At 46.9% G+C, this 16,615-nt stretch overlaps 1 long non-coding RNA gene across 1 annotated transcript in view; it reads right to left on the bottom strand.

The window, feature by feature from the left end:
* Window positions 1-16,615, bottom strand: part of LOC138851864 (uncharacterized) — a 480,455-nt gene that overhangs the window by 402,752 nt on the left and 61,088 nt on the right. Inside the window, exon 2 of the long non-coding RNA XR_011391460.1 lies at window positions 2,492-2,530. This is a non-coding gene — a long non-coding RNA (uncharacterized lncRNA). The remainder of the gene's footprint in view (window positions 1-2,491; window positions 2,531-16,615) is intronic.

The following is a 16,615-nucleotide window of genomic DNA, read 5'->3' as shown; positions in this document are numbered from 1 at the left end:
GGCTGGAGAAGGCACTAGAGAACTGAAGAGGGCAGTAGAGAACTGGAGAAATCACTGGAGGGTTGGGGAGAGCCCTGAAGTACTGGAAAGGGCAATGGAGGACGAGGAAGGGCACTGGGGGGCTAAGGAGGGAACTGAAGGGCTAGGGAGGGCAATGGAGGACTGGGGGGGACATTGGAAGACTGATGAGGGCACTGAAAGGCTGGGGAGGGCTGGGAGGACACTTGAGGACTGGGGAGGGCACTGGTGGACTGGGGAGGGTACTGGAGGACTGGGAAGGGCACTGGAGGACTGGAGAGGGCACCAGAGGGCTGGAGAGGATAGTGGAGGGCTGAGGAGGGCACTGGAGGGCTAGGGAGAGCACTGGAGGATTGGGAGGGCACGGAGGGGCTGGGAAGGCACTGGAGGGTTAAAGGAGTACTGGAGGGCTGGGGAAGGCACTGGAGGGTTGAAGGGGTACTGGTGGACTGGGAAGGGCACTGGAGAACTGGAGAGGGCACTAGAGGACTGGGGAGGGCACTGGAGAACTGGGAAGGGCACTGGAGGACTGGAGAGGGCAGTAGAGGACTGGGGAGGGCACTGGAGGACTGTGAAGGGCATTGGAGGACTGGGAAGGGCACTGGAGAACTGGAGAGGGCACTAGAGGACTGGAGAAGGCAGTGGAGGGCTGGAGAGGGTAGTGAAGGGCTGAGGAGGGCACCGGAGAACTGGGGAGGGCACTGGAGGACTGGAGAGGGCACCAGAGGGCTGGAGAGGATAGTGGAGGGCTGAGGAGGGCACTGGAGGGCTAGGGAGAGCACTGGAGGACTGGGAGGGCACGGAAGGGCTGGGAAGGCACTGGAGGGTTGAAGGGGTACTGGAGGGCTGGGGAAGGCACTGGAGAGCTGGGGAGGACACTGGAGGATTAGGAAGGGTACTGGAGAAATGTGGAGGGTACTGGAGGACTGAGGAGGGCACTGGAGAACTTGGGAGGGTACTGGAGGGCTGGGAAACGCACTGGAGTGCTGGGGATGGCACTGGAGGGGCTAGGGAGGACATAGGAGGGCTGAGGTGGGCACGCGAAGGCTGGGGAGGGCACGGGAGCGCTGGGAAGGGCACGGGAGGGTTGGTGAGGGCACGGGTGGGCTGGGGAGGGCACGGGAGGGTTGGTTAGGGCACGGGTGGGCTGGGGAGGGCACAGATGGACAGGAGAGGAAGGGGGAGCTGCAAGTAACTCAACAACCAGTGCTTATTGCAGCCTCGGTCAGAAACACTAAGGTGATTATTCGCTGTGTGTGTGTGCGCTCACCTAATTGTGGTTGCAGGGGTTGAGACTCAGCTCCTGGCCTCTGTGCATGTGTGTGTGTGTGTGTGTGTGTGTGTGTGTGTGTGTGTGTGTGTGTGTGTGTGTGTGTGTGTGTGTGTGTGTGTGTGTGTGTGTGTGTGTGTGTGTGTGTGTGTGTGTGTGTCTGTGAGTGTGTGTGTGTGTGTGTGTGTGTGTGTGTGTGTGTGTGTGTGTGTGTGTGTGTGTGTGTGTGTGTGTGTGTGTGTGTGTGTGTGTGTGTGTGTGTAAGAAATATTCCAGTCTTCTGGAAATCATCAGTCTTCTTGAAACTTCCTCATTCAATTCATTCCACATTATCTTCCACCTGAGATCATCTATATTCTATCACAGCTGTGTTCCACATGTGTCTATAGTGTTCAGTGGTGTTCCCTTGTTCCCTGGTCCTGGCAGATCAAATAGTTTATCCTTATCTGAGCTATCAGTTCCACTTATAAACGTGGACGTCGCAATCATCTCCTGATGGTGTCCAGAGGCTGTGGAGGGAAATGGCATGATATTATGTGGCGGTGGGGAAAGGATGGGGATGTGGGAGTGATGTTTGAAAGTTCGGGTCTGGGTACTGTGTGAAGATGGTTACAGAAAGTGGTATTAGAGTGGGGTGGTTGGGGGTGGGGTAGGTTTGATTGGTGGTTTGAGGGAGAGGTGTGGGAGGTGCTATGAGAGTATTGATGGGGAGAGTGAAGGAAGGGGAACTGGTGGGGAGGACTGAGGGAAGAAATCTTTCAGTAAACTGACTCTTGTTCCTTCACTGTTGCTCTTGTAAAATGTTCTCTTAGACCCTCTTGTTGTATGCTCCCTCACTCCCCCACTGTCTCGCCTCCCTCCTTTACCTCCCTCCATCCCTCGCCCTCCTACCCCCTCCCACACTTCTGACTCTCCAACGGTACTGCCTAGCTCAACTATCCTCTATCATCACTACCTTCTATCACCACCCTTCAGCATTACCCTAGAACACTATATCAAAACACTATTCTTGAACACAACCATAGAACACTACCCTTCACCACCACCTTACAACACTACCCTCCAACGCCACCCTCCAACACTACCCTCCAACACTACCTTACAACACTACCCTCCAACACTTCTCTCCAACGCTATCTTACAACACTACCTTACAATACTCCTCTCCAACACTACACTCCAACACTACACTCCAACACTCACCATCTGAGAAGTTAAGATGCAATCAGTCTTGAACGCCGTCTGCAATAAGAAATAAACTTTATTACTCCTTATTTTTTTGCAAATACTGGTTGTACTACTGTTATTATTTATCTGTTATATCTTGGTATTATTATTATTATTATTATTATTATTATTATTATTATTATTATTATTATTATTATTATTATTATTATTATTTATATTATTATTAATATTCGTGGGGAAGCACTAAACCTGTAGGAATCAAACAGCGACTAGTCAATAGGAATCAAGTAGGTTCGATCCAGTGAGGGTAAGAATAACTCTAAAAGCTTGGATCAAGAGACTTTTACCAGCATCAAGGCGCCCTCTTTAACCGGTCGCATCTTGAAAACCTTATCATTTGAAATTAATAGACAAGGAAGGTCATATATCACCAAACATGAAATACGTCTTAGAAGCCACATCTTATTTAAAATTTCCAGCTTTGAAGAGAAATTTTACCTCCTAAGAATTTTTTAATATATATATATATATATATATATATATATATATATATATATACATATACGGTGAGCGAAAATCACACATGACACTCTAACCCACGGAACCATTGCGTGGTCCCGTGGGTTAGAGCGAAATGTGTGATTTTTCGCTCACCATGAGGCGGGTCAAAACGACATGGATTCGAATCCACGCCTCGTCGCAGTGTTGTTATTAATTAATACAGGGTCTACAAAAACACTCCCTGATTTCAAATAGGTATAACATGTAACTTAATTGTAATAATCTTTCATAGTTAGTAGCTTCAGATGCAAGATTTCATTCAGTTTCATGTGGTATAGGGTAGCATTAAAGGCACTCAATGTGCGCCCCTCTGGTTGCTCGGCAAACATCGATGTGACAGTCCAGTTCGGTCCAGACGCTCTGCAGCATATCTGGTGTTATGCGAACTGCTTCAGTGATCGAAATTTTCAGCTCCTCCAGTGTTGCGGGTTAGTGGTGGTACGTAAACTGTGTTCTTCACAGTTAGGTCCGGTGACCTCTGCAAGTGGCCTGCGAGGTCACCGGACCTAACTGTTTGTGACTTCTTTCTTTGGGGGTACGTGAAGAGCACAGTTTACATGAAATATTATTACTGTAAAAGATTATTACAATAAAGTTACATGTTATACCTGTTTGAAATCAGGGAGTGCTTTTGTGAACTATATATATTTGTACTGACTTATTTGTGGTTGCAGGGATCGATTCATAGCTCCTGGCCCCTCCTCTTCACTGATCGCTACTAAGTCACTCTTTCCCTGCTCCATGAACTTTATCAAACCTCGTCTTAATTAAAATTATGTATGGTTCCTTCCTCCATTACGCCACTTACCAAACTATTCCACTTCCTAACAATTCTATGACTAAAGAAACACTTCCTAACATCCCTTTGACTCATCTGAGTCTTCAACTTCCAGTTGTGACCCTTTGATGCTGTGTCCATCTCTGGAACATCCTGTCTCTGTCTACCTTGTCGATTCCTCTCAGTATTTTACGTCGTTATCATGTCCACCCTCTGTTTCCCGTCCTCCAGTGTCGCCAGGTCGATTGGATATCCTTAACTTCTCGTAGAGCATGCCTCTTAGCTCCTGGGCTAGTTTCGTTGAAAACCTTTATATTTTCTCCAATTTCTTGTCGTGCTTGACCAGGTGTGAGTTCCAAACATTTGTTGCATTCTCCAGTATGAGCCTGACATACACTGTGTACAGAGACCTGAACGATTCCTTACTGAGGTGCCGGAACGCTATTCTTAGATTTGCTAGTCGCCTATGCGCTGCAGCAGTTATTTGGTTAGTGTGAGCCTCAGGAGATGTGCTCGATATTATGCTCACCCCAAAATCCTTTTTCTTGAGTGAGGTTTGTAGTCTTTGGCACCCCTAAACTGTACTTTGTCTGCGGTTTTCTTTGCCCTTCCCCGATCTTCATGATTTTGCATTTGGTGGGGTTAAACTCTAGGAACCAGTTGCTGAACCAGGCTTACAGCCTGTCTAGTTCCCCTTGTAATCCTGCCTTATCCTTATCGATTGAATTCTCCTCATTAGCTTCACATAATCTGCAAACAGGGACACTCCTGAGTCTATCCCTTCCGTCATATCATTTACGTAGACCAAATACAGCACCGGTCGTAGGACCAACCCTTGTGGAACCTTGCACGTCACAGGCGCCCAGTCTGACACCTCGTTGCATCCCATGACTCACTGTTGCCTTCCTGTCAGGTATTTTCTGATCCATTGCAGTGCCTTCCCTGTTATATTTGCCTGGTCCTCCAACTTTTGCACTGATCTCTTGTGTGGAACTGAATCAAAAGCCTTCTTACAGTTCAAGAAGATGCATTGTAACCCCCCCCCTCTCTCTCCCTCTCTTGCTTTACTGCCATCGCCTTGTCATAGAACTCCAGTAAGTTTGCGACACAAGATTTCCCTTCCCTGAAACTGTGCTGGTTGTCGTGAAAAAGCTCATTCCTTTCTAGGTGCTCCACCACTCTTCTCATAATCTTTTCCATGACTTTGCATATTATACATGTAAGCGACACTGGTCTCTAATTTAGTGCTGTGTTTTTGTCTCCTTTCTAAAAAACTGGGACAACATTTGCTGTCTTCCACACCTCAGGTAGTCGCCCTGTTTCTATAGATATGTTGAAGATGTTGTTAGTGGTAGCAGTAGTAGTCGTGTGTGTGTGTGTGTGCGTGTGTGTGTGTGTGTGTGTGTGTGTGTGTGTGTGTGTGTGTGTGTGTGTGTGTGTGTGTGTGTGTGTGTGTGTGTGTGTGTGTGTGTGTGTGTGTAAGGTTATATTTCTCTTGCATTATGGTGTGTATACTATATGGGGTACCCGTGCTTATAAATATGCGTTATGATGTCACACACCACTGACCGAGGGACATAGGAAGGCTTTTAGAGCCTGTATTGATTATAAAATGCAATGATATGGAATAACTTGATTCTGAGACATAATTAAGAGGTTTTCTCTCCTCCTTCAGTGTGTACTCACCTATACGTGGTTGCAATGGTCGATTCACTCTTCCTGGCCCCGCCAGGAGGTGTGTGTGTGTGTGTGTGTGTGTGTGTGTGTGTGTGTGTGTGTGTGTGTGTGTGTGTGTGTGTGTGTGTGTGTGTGTGTCTGTGAGTGTGAGTGTGTGTGAATGTGAAGGAGAGAGAGAGGGTGGAAGAGATAAGGTGGCAGACAGGCAACCAGATTACGTTGTATATAAAGGAAAAACGTAAATGATCATATAAACAGACGTACACGGGAAGGACAGATGAGATGACCTTACACTCGTATAATATAGACTCTTACTGCAGGCCACGTCCAGCTAGTTAATTTTACACTACTTAATAAAAACACCTACAGCACTACTGAGAAGAGAATCAAGGTAAGGAGTGAGACAGAGACCAGCAGATGGACGCGGTGAATGGCGTAGAATGTACGGTCAAATTAGCAACCCCGAGATATGTGAGTAAGGACATGAGACCCACTCTCCCTTCACGCGATTATTTGCACGGGTTACGGTGTCAATTCAGGTGGGGAGGTTGTCGCCCCAGAGGAAGCGGGGGTGATGGGATGGGTGGGGCTGGCTTGCTGGCTGGCTGGCTGGCTGGCTGGCTGGCTGACTGGCTGACTGGCTGGCTGACTGGCTGACTGGCTGGCTGGCTGGCTGGCTGGCTGGCTGGCTGGCTGGCTGGCTGGCTGGCTGGCTGGCTGGCTGGCTAGCTGGCTGGCTGGTTTGCCCCAGGCAGGAGATACGCTGCAATTCATGATCTAAGGTGCTCTAGTGAGTAGCCATTCTCGTCCAACTGTGTCGAATTGCGTTCGATTTCTCTTCCTTCCTCCCTCCCTCTCTCTCTCTCTCTCTCTCTCTCTCTCTCTCTCTCTCTCTCTCTCTCTCTCTCTCTCTCTCTCTCTCTCTCTCTCTCTCTCTCACTCTATCTATATATCTGTCTACCTATCTACCTATCTCTCCAATTCTCTCTCTCGAACTACCTATTTATCTATCTCTTCCATTCTCTCTATCTCTCTCTCTTCCTTGTCTCTCATTTTCCCATTCTCTCTCCCCTTCTCTCTCTCCCCTTCTCTCTCTCTCTCTCTCTCACTCTCTCCTTCCTCCCCCACCTCTTCTTCCACTTAAAAATAAAAATTAGCACCTGCACTCAGACAGCGGTAGTTGGGTGGGCGGTTACGTGAGAAAGCGAGCTAGAGGGTGGATGGTGTGGGCGTGGGTATATGGAGGGGGGGGGTAAGGTGATTGTGGGTAAGTGGAGCGTAGGTAGAGTGATTGTGGGTGGCTGAAGTGTGTCTAGGGAGATTGTGGGTGGGTGGGGTGACTGTGGGTGGCTGGAAGGTGGATAGGGCGAGGGTAAGTGGTGGGGGTGGGCGTGGGTGATTAGTGGGGTGGGCGTGTTGAGTGGTCACAGTAAGGTTTCCCGGGGGCGTTACAAGGACACAGAGTGTGTCTACGTGTGCTGATGTGTTGATTGATGATGACGGGTGACTTGTGGCTGCCACCCAGTGAATTCCTCAGTGATGACAGTCAACTAAGTGATGTATATGATTGATGACTGTATAACTACTGACTGGGGGTAGGGAGGGTTGAGGTGATGGGTGCTGGGTTGTTGTGGTGGTGGTGTTGGTGTTCCTCCTGCTAGTACTGCTGCTGCTACTGATGGTGCTATTGCTGCTGCTAGTGCTGCTGGTACCAGTGCTGCTGTTGCTGCTGCTGCTGCTGCTGCTGCTGCTTCGGTTGCTACTCCTGTGTCACTAGTGCTGCTGCTGGTGTTAATAGTACTGGTGTTGCTACTAGTGTTCCTGGTGTTGCTGCTGCTGCTGGTGTTACTGGTGCTGATGCTACTGGTGTTACCGGTACTGCTGCTAGTGTTACTGGTGCTAGTGCTGTTGGTACTGTGCAGGTGTTGCTGGTGTTACCGGTGCTGCTCTGCTGCTGCTGGTGTTATCCGTGCTGGTGCTGCTGTTGCTGGTGCTACCGGTTCTGCTGCTGCTGCTTCTGTTGCTACTGGTGTTACTGGTGCTGCTGCTGCTGGTGTTAATGGTACAGGTGTTGCTCCTAGTGTTACTGGTGCTGATGCTGCTGGTGTTACCGGTGCTGCTGCTACTGGTGTTAATGGTACTGGTGCTGCTACTAGTGTTACTGGCGCTGATGCTGCTGGTGTTATCGGTGCTGCTGCTAGTGTTACTGGTGCTAGTGCTGTTTGTGTTACTGTGCAGGTGTTGCCGGTGTTGTTGTTGTTGCTGCTGCTCTTCTGCTGCTGCTGCTAGTGTTACTGGTGCTAGTGCTGTTTGTGTTACTGTGCAGGTGTTGCCGATGTTGTTGCTGCTGCTGTTGCTGCTGCTGCTGCTCTGCTGCTGCTGCTTCTGCTGCTACTCCGGTGTTACTGGTGCTGCTGTTGTTACTGGTGCTGGTGTACTGGTATTCATGCTGCTGCTGACGTTACTGGTGCTGCTGCTGCTGCACTCACTGCCGCGGCCACCGCCGCTGATAATGTTACTGCTGCTGTTACCCCTGCTGCTAATGCTACTGCCGCTGTTAGTACTGCTGCTGCTACATAACTGCAGGTCACGCTCGATGGTTCGCCCACTCTCGTATCAACACGATGTAACTTCCTCACTGTGGCACGCACTCTCTCATTCTCTCTTCTCTCTGGGATAAACGAAGAACATTGGGAGATATGACCATGACAGAGAAAATCGTCCGTGGTGTAAATGATGCCGAAAAGTACAGGTGCGTTACAGAAACTCGTTCTGCTGGATGGTGTTTTTGCTACTGAGGAAAATTGTGCCTATGCTGCTGAGGACAATTGTGTTGTAGAGGCCTGAGCGAAGCTCAGACCTCTACAACACAATTGTCCTCAAACATTTGTTAAGTTATACCATGAATTATGATCCCAGACTTCACCTTACGAAAACAGATAAAGCTAATGCGATAGTAATTATGGACAAGGTAGATTATAGTGGAAAAATGTTCATGTTGTTAGAAGATGGGGAATTTACGTGGCCATTAATGCTGCCTCCAAACAACCACGAATATTTACCTGTAGGTTTGCCCTCAGTAATTATCATGTCCTCGCCCAGACGGAACTCTATAAGAGCTAGCTCTTCACCTGTGTCTTTCTTTCACTAACCCAGCGTCATACAGGGAATCAAAGGTTTCTAGATCAGTACAGGAAATTAGCCACACCTGAAAATCAGTGAACAAATGGTAAAGCCCGAGATCAACCTAGCTGAATAGTGAACATCCGAGCACACAGACGCACATACATACAGGGATGTTAGAAAGTATTTCTTCAGCCATAGAGTTATCAGGAAGTAGAACAGTCTGCAGAGTGATGTAGTGCAGGCAGGATCTATACATAGGTTTAGAAAGAGTTATGATAAAGCTCCTGGAGCAGGGAGAGAGTGGACCTGGTAGCGACCAGTGGAGAGACGGGGCTAGGAGCTATGATCGACCCCTACAACCACAGTTAGGTGAGTGCAATTAGATGACTACGCGCGCACACACACACACACACACACACACACACACACACACACACACACACACACACACACACACTCTCTCTCTCTCTCTCTCTCTCTCTCTCTCTCCATCTTTCTCCCTCCTATCCTTCTCTCTTCCTATCTTTCTCCCCATCTCGTTCTCTCTATCTCTCACCCCCTCCATCTACCTACCCACCAATCTACCTTCCTCTCTCTTCCTCTCCACCCTCCATTCACCTTGCATTCTATCTCCCTCTCCCTCTCCCTCTCTCTCCTACCCCTGCCCCCTGGCTTCCCCCCTCACTTCCCTCTCATCCCTAGCCTTCTCTCTATCATTCTCTCTCCCTCTCTTCTCGCTCTCTCTCCCCCCTTTTTATCTTTCCTCCCATCTCTCTCATTCTCTCTATCTCTCTCCCCCTCCCTCTATCTTCCTACCAATCCATCTCCCTCTTTCCTCTCATCCCGAGCCTCTTCCCCCCCCCCCACTCTGAAAATACATAATCTTGTTTCTGGGGTAAAATACATCAGCTCCTTTCTGTGGTAAAAAAAAAAAGGGTAACCCATGAGGGCGGAGACCCAGGGGTCTGGTGGACCAACCCGGGAGAGAAGAATCTGGGAGTGAAGATTGGGAGGTAGAGCTCAAAAAACTGGAGGAAGAGTGAGGAAGGAAGCTAACAGATCTTGACAAGAAAATGGAGGAGAGGATAGCTGAGGAAAGCAGGAAGTGGGGACTACAAGTCTTAGCAGCAGAAAATAAGATAAAGTGCTTAGATGAGGAACTAAAAAACCTGAAACAGATTAGAGACAAATGACAGAACAGACATGACATCAGGAACTCCTATACCAGTCACAGACAAGGGGACTGTAGAGATCCAGGAAAAGATGTGCACACTAAGATCAACTGAGAGACCTGTAGACAATGAAGGAGCTATGACAGATGCAGAGACCCCAACAGACAACTGCAGTGGCAAGGAACAGGTGAGCAGGAAAGACAGTCCACTGAGCATAGGGGCTGCAGCAAGGGCAGGGATTGAAGGCAGGAACGTTTTGATGGAAGGAACTAAAACACCTCAGAGGATACAAAGGGAGACACAGTGGGAGGAGGAGAGGGAGAGGTCTGTGTTTGTCTATGGGCTCCGAGAAGTTGAAGGGGAAACCTACGATGAAAGAAACCAGGGGGAGAAGAAAGCAATAGAAGGTATCATGAAAGCAATAGGTTAGGGAGACATGACTCAGGTGACAAATTTTCGGAGAATTGGGTGGTTTGCGAGTGGAAGGAAACGGCCTGTCAAAGAAATTTTCAATGCAGAATCAGCTCGAACCAGGATCCTGCAGGAGAAAGCACGACTGAGGGACAATCCAGAGTACTGGAGAGTGTACCTCGATCGCAACAGAACATAAGAAGAAAGGACAATACTGAGAGAGAGGGTACATAGATGATAGGAGGAATGAGATGCATTGATGAAGATGAGCAGAACCCAGACTCAGTTGGAAGGGCAAACAAACCTCACAGAAACACCCGCAGAAGGATTCCAACCATGACAACCCCAAAGCAACTGAACAATCTAAACCAAAACCCACACACTCTTCCCTCTGCCCCCACCCACCACATCACAAACCCCACCCCTACAGCACCCCCCTATGGGCACTCTGCCCCCACCCCCATCACAAACACCACCCACATTGTGAGAACCCCAATGCAACTGAACAATCTAAGCCAAAACCCACCCACTGTTCCCTCTCCCCCACCACCACAGCACAAACCCCACCCCTACAGCAGCTCCCCATGGGCACTCTGCCCTCACCCCCCATCACAAACCCCACCCACACCACAAACCCCCATAGGCCACCTCTGGGGCTCCCACTCCCCCAACCCCAATATTTTCCCAGGACCACCATGATAGATAAGAAAGTGAAGATGTGGTACATGAATGCAGATGGATTAGCAAAGAAATACGAGGAGTGGCATGCAAGAATCAATGAGAAGTCCCCAGACATCATAGCAGTCACAGAAACAAAACTCACTGAGACAATAACAGATGCAGTCTTCCCACCGGGATATCAGTTAGGTCCTGAGGAAAGACAAAAGGAGTAGAGGGGGAAGAGGGGTTGCACTGCTCGTAAAAAACCTATGGGGTTTGAGGAAATGGAAGGCATGGGTGAGATTGGAGAAAGGGACTATATAGTAGCAACAATTCAGTCTGGGGAACATAAGGTGATGTATAACCCACCACAGAACTGCAGGAGGCCAAGAGAGGAATATGAAGAGAACAACAGAGCAATGGTGGACACACTGGCTGAGGTGGCACGAAGAGCTCAATCGGGCAGAGCAAAGTTACTGGTTATGGGTGATTTTTACCATAGGGAGATCCACTGGGAAAACCTGGAGCCTCATGGGGGTCCTGACTCATGGAGAGCCAAGATGATGGATGTGGTACTGGAAAACCTCATGCATCAACACGTTAGGGACACTACCAGAAAGAGAGGGGAGGATGAACCAGGAAGACTGGACCTTGTGTTCACCCTGAGCAGTTCGGACACTGAGGACATCACATATGAGAGGTCCTTTGGAACTAGCGATCACGTGGTTCTGAGTTTTGATTGCATAGTAGAGCTACAAGTGGAGAGGGTAACAGGAGTAGATTGGGAAAAGCCAAACTATAAAAGGGGAGACTGCACAGGTATGAGGAACTTCCTGCAGGAGGTTCAGTGGGACAGAGAGCTGGTAGGAAGGTCAATAAGCGAAGTGATGGAATATGTAACAACAAAATGCAAGGAGGCAGGGGAAAGGTTTGTTCCTAAGGGAAACAGAATAAATGGGAAGACCAAAGTGAGTCCTTGGTTTACCCGAAGGTGTAGGGAGGCAAAAACTAAATGCATTAGAGAATGGAAGAAGTACAGAAGGCAAAGGACCCAGGAAACTAAGGAGATAAGTCGAAGAGCCAGAAACGAGTATGCTCAGATAAGGAGGGAGGCCCAGCGACAGTACGAAAACAATATAGCGTCGAAAATCAAGTCTGACCCGAAACTGCTGTATAGCCACATTAGGAGAAAGACAACAGTCAAAGACAAGGTGATCAGGCTGAGGAAAGAAGGTGGGGAACTCACAAGAAACGATCAAGAGGTATGTGAAGAGCTCAACAAGAGATTTAAGGAAGTATTCACAGTGGAGACAGGAAGGACTCTGGGAAGACAAGACAGAGGGTCACACCAACAGGGAATACACCAACAAATGCTGGATGACATGCACACAACTGAGGAGGAGGTGAAGAAGCTGCTAAGTGACCTTGATACCTCAAAGGCAATGGGAACAGACATCTCCCCTTGGGTCCTTAGAGAGGGAGCAGAAATGCTGTGTGTGCCATTAACCACAATCTTCAACACAACCCTTGAAACTGGGCAACTACCTAAGGTATGGAAGACAGCAAATGTAATTCCCATTTTCAAAAAAGGAGACAGAAAAGAGGCACTAAACTACAGACCAGTGTCACTGACGTGTATAGTATGCAAAGTCATGGAGAAGATTATCAGGAGGAGAGTGTTGGAGCACCTGGAATGGAACAAAAGTATAAATGACAACCAGCACGGTTTCATGGATGGCAAATCCTGTGTCACAAACCTTCTGGAGTTTTATGGTAAAGTAACAGAAGTAAGAGACGAGAGAGAGGGGTAGGCTGATTGCATCTTCTTGGACTGCAAGAAGGCCTTCGACACAGTTCCTCACAAGAAATTAGTGCAGAAACTAGAGGATCAGGCACGTATAACGGGAAGGGCACTTCAGTGGGTCAGAGAATACCTGACAGGGAGGCAACAACGAGTCATGGTACGTGATGAGGTATCACAGTGGGCACCTGTGACGAGCGGGGTCCCACAGGGGTCGGTCCTAGGACCAGTGCTATTTTTAGTATATGTGAATGACATGATGGAAGGGATAGACTCGGAGGTGTCCCTGTTCGCAGATGATGTGAAGTTAATGAGGAGAATTAAATCAGATGAGCATTAGGCAGGCCTTCAATGAGACATGGACAGGCTGGACACGTGGTCCAGCAACTGGCTTCTCGAATTCAACCCGGCGAAATGCAAAGCCATGAAGATCGGAGAAGGGCAAAGAAGACCGCAGACAGAGTATAGGTTAGGTGGCCAACGACTGCAAACCTCGCTCAGGGAGAAAGATCTTGGCGTGAGTATAACACCGAGCACGTCTCTGGAAGCACACATCAACCAGATAACTGCTGCAGCATATGGGCGCCTGGCAAACCCAATATTAGGATTAGTAAGGAATCTTTCAAGACACTGTACACCGTGTACGTCAGGCCCATACTGGAGTATGCAGCACCAGTTTGGAACCCGCACCGGATCAAGTACGTTAAGACATTATAGAAAGTGCAAAGGTTTGCGACTAGGTTAATTCCAGAGCTAAGGGGAATGTCCTATGAAGAAAGGCTAAGGGAAATCGGCCTGACTACACTGGAGGACAGGAGGGTTAGGGGAGATATGATAACGCCATACAAATTACTGCGTGGAATAGACAAGGTGGACAGAGACAAGATGTTCCTGAGAGGGGACACAAAAACAAGGGGTCTCTCTTGGAAGTTGAAGACTCAGATGAGCCACAGGGATGTTAGGAAGCATTTCTTCAGTCATAGAGTGGTCAGGAAGTGGAACAGTCTGGCGAATGAGGTAGTGGAGGCAGGAACCATACATAGCTTTAAGGCGAGGTATTCGACCCTTGCAACTACAATTAGGTGAGTACAATTAGGTGGGTACACACACACACGCGCGCGCGCGCGCGCTATACATGCAAGTACACATTGGTTAGTACAAGTGAGTACTCACACGCACATAGATTACAGAAGCCATAAGTCATAAAGGACAATGAAAAGTGAGGAATTTATACGGCTTTCACAGTTTCAGATATTTTTATTTTCCCGCTTTCAACACCTGTTACTGTAACACTAACATCTAACACTGTAGCACTAACACCTAACACTGTAGCACTAACACCTAACACTGTAACACTAGCACCTAACACTGTAACACTGACACCAACACTGTAACACTAACATTTAACACTGTAACACTAACAATGTAATACTAACACCTAACAATGCAATACTAACACCTAACAATGTAATACTAGCACCTAACACTAATACTAGGCCATCCACTTCACTGGATCAATCCATTCCACCAGTAGAAGAGACAGACTTAGCTCCCACTGACTTCCCAGACGAGGTCAGGCGTTTGTTGAATCTGTTGAACAAACGTCGTAAAGCCATTGCCTTACCAGGTGAGAAGATGGGTATAACGAACTTATTGCCCCATTGTATCCCACTTGAACCTAGTACCAGACCTATTTATATACCTGCATACAGAATGCCTCATTCACAAATTGCTGCTGCAGAGGAATTGATCAATCAGATGCTTGATGATGGAGTTATTGCACCTAGCAATTCACCCTGGAATGCACCCTTGATTCTAGTACCTAAGAAGGACGGCACTTGGTTCCCAGTGATTGACTTTAGGAAGTTATATGCGAAACCTGTTCCATATCGCTTCCCACTTCCTGTACTTGGTGACCTTTTATGTAACATCGGAGATAACAAAGTCTTTTCGACCCTGGACTTGTTACAAGGGTTTTGGCAAGTCCCTCTAATCGAGGATAGCCAAGAGCTAACCGCATTTTTCACACCTACAGGTCATTGTCACTTCCTCCGTATGGCCTTTGGATTATGATCTTCACCTATCACATTCTCGAGGCTCATGGTTAATAACATTAGAGGCCTCAGAGGTAACGCACTTATGGTGTACCTAAATGACGTAATCGACGTGTCTGAAGATGTGGATACACGCTTGAAAAGACTTGATGTAGTACTTGGTAAGTTTGAAGAAACCAATTTAAAGATCAAACTGTCTAAATGTCAATTTTTCAGATCGGAAATCAAGTTTCCGGGTCACGAAGTCACTCCTAGAGGGGCTACGACTGACCAAAGTAAAGTGACTGCAGTATTAAATTTTCCAACTCCCAAAACTGTTGATGCCATAAGATCCTTCGTAAGCTTAGCAGGTTTTTATAAATCTTTCATTGCCAATTTTTCTTCCATAGCTGCTTCTCTGAGTTTCTTAAGAAAAATACTCCTTTCATTTGAACCTTCCATCAAGAAAGAGCATTCCAAACTCTAAAAGAACAGCTAACATCTGCTCCAATCTTGAAATTTACAGATTTTTCTAAGCCCTTCTATCTGACAACTTGTTGCAACCCCTGAATGGGTTACAATGATTATTATGTATATATAATGTATATTACCTTTTCATTTAATTTTATATTGCTTATATTTGCGATAATAGCTAAATCGTAAATGTATGACTTTATATTATTATTTGACTGTTATATTGTTATTTAGCTTATGTTGTTAGGATGTACATAATATGTGCTCAGTTAGTCTTGATTGTCAAACTACTGTAATTATCGCTTGTCGCTTGTTATACTGCCGGCTTCTGAGCTGCGCTGTCCACGGAGCTATCACGTGATCGAGGGGGGGTGTCCTCACCTCTCGTGAAGTATTCAGTCTGCTCTAGACTTGCTTGCTGGTTGGACAGATTGTCTGTCTCATTATTCTTGTTAGTTCTGTAGAACTCTGTTCACAGAACATTGTATAGACTTTGTGATTTTCGACGTTGTACTGAGGTTGTGTGTCACATAGACACTCTGAGTATCTCAGGTCCTTAGCTATAGCTTCTGACCTAATTTTGTACTGGTTCCTGTGTATTGTCACAGTCACAGTTTTACCTATGCTGAACATAGATTCAGTATTATGGGAGTTTTGTAACTTTTGTGGAGGATCTGCAGATGGTCCCTACTTAGTGTCGTTATATTATCTCCTTGTTCCTGATTCTGTGTCGCAGTCGCTTGATATTGCACTGCTATTGGGCTTAGCATTCTTGGTTGTTCAAGCAGACTGTTCGGGTTGCCAGTCGGTCAAGAAGTTAGTTTATTTGAGGACTTTGTCAGTCACTTATTTAAGTCTTATTCGAGTCTTGAGACATAGCTAACTACTTAAGAGCACTTACACGCATACACACACTTGTACATATTTGTAATATCTTATTAAATGTTAATGTACCTGACAGTACTTAAGAATTATAAATGTGATATGTGCTTTCAGCACAATAATATTGAACTCGAGAGATTGATTTTATTTTGATTGCTGTAATTTAATTTACTTTGATAATATACCTCTAGACAACTTATAGACTTAATAAATTTATTAAATTTTAATTTCTCTAGTTAGTAGCCTACCAGTTATAATCCTGAAGCACTATTGAATAATACTGAATTCTAATGGATAATTGGACAAGGATACTGACTACTTGTTACGAAAACCCAGTAACAGGCTGGATGCTAGAAGGGCAGTCCTTTCTAGTATTCACTGGAGATCTCTAAGCTTTTAGAATCGTGTTTTTTGTAACACAACTGATACTAGTTCAATTGGCATAGGTGCCGTACTAGCTCAGAAGACTGATGGCAAGTACAACGCAGTTGCATTTGCTAGCCAAGTCCTTATGAAGGCTGAACGTAATTATACAGTAACTGAGCAAGAAGCCTTAACAATAGT

Source organism: Cherax quadricarinatus, chromosome 6 (genome assembly GCF_038502225.1).
Source record: "Cherax quadricarinatus isolate ZL_2023a chromosome 6, ASM3850222v1, whole genome shotgun sequence".
Taxonomy (NCBI): Eukaryota; Metazoa; Arthropoda; class Malacostraca; order Decapoda; family Parastacidae; genus Cherax; species Cherax quadricarinatus.
This window is presented reverse-complemented; position numbering and strand designations above follow the sequence as displayed.